This window comes from Nasonia vitripennis, chromosome 1 (genome assembly GCF_009193385.2).
Source record: "Nasonia vitripennis strain AsymCx chromosome 1, Nvit_psr_1.1, whole genome shotgun sequence".
NCBI lineage: Eukaryota > Metazoa > Arthropoda > Insecta > Hymenoptera > Pteromalidae > Nasonia > Nasonia vitripennis.
Genome location: NC_045757.1, coordinates 34,805,160 through 34,805,541, shown reverse-complemented (window position 1 = coordinate 34,805,541; position 382 = coordinate 34,805,160).

Here is a 382-nt window from a genome sequence, read left to right as displayed (position 1 = left end):
CAGTTGCATTCCGAATACGTTATTGAAACTTCCCTTCTGTATTCCAACGTTTACACGAACTTTATTTTAATACTTGTCTCTATAAAAATTATCGAATGCAAAAACAGGATCACATACTGTTCGTCGTCATTATTTTTAGTTTATAGAACTCGAAGATTTAATTATAGTCCAAGTATCATCAGAATCTAAACGTGTAAGGATATAAGCTGCCACAGTAAAATCGAGTTTTATCAATGAATCGTCGATTTCCTAAAGAATTATTATTGTTCAGATCTTATTACGCTAATCTTTGAAAATATACTTGAATAAGTAGAGGAAGATCTAAGACTCCAAGCCTAAATATTCGCGCTATAGCTACTGTAGACGAGTGACGACGTTCTTT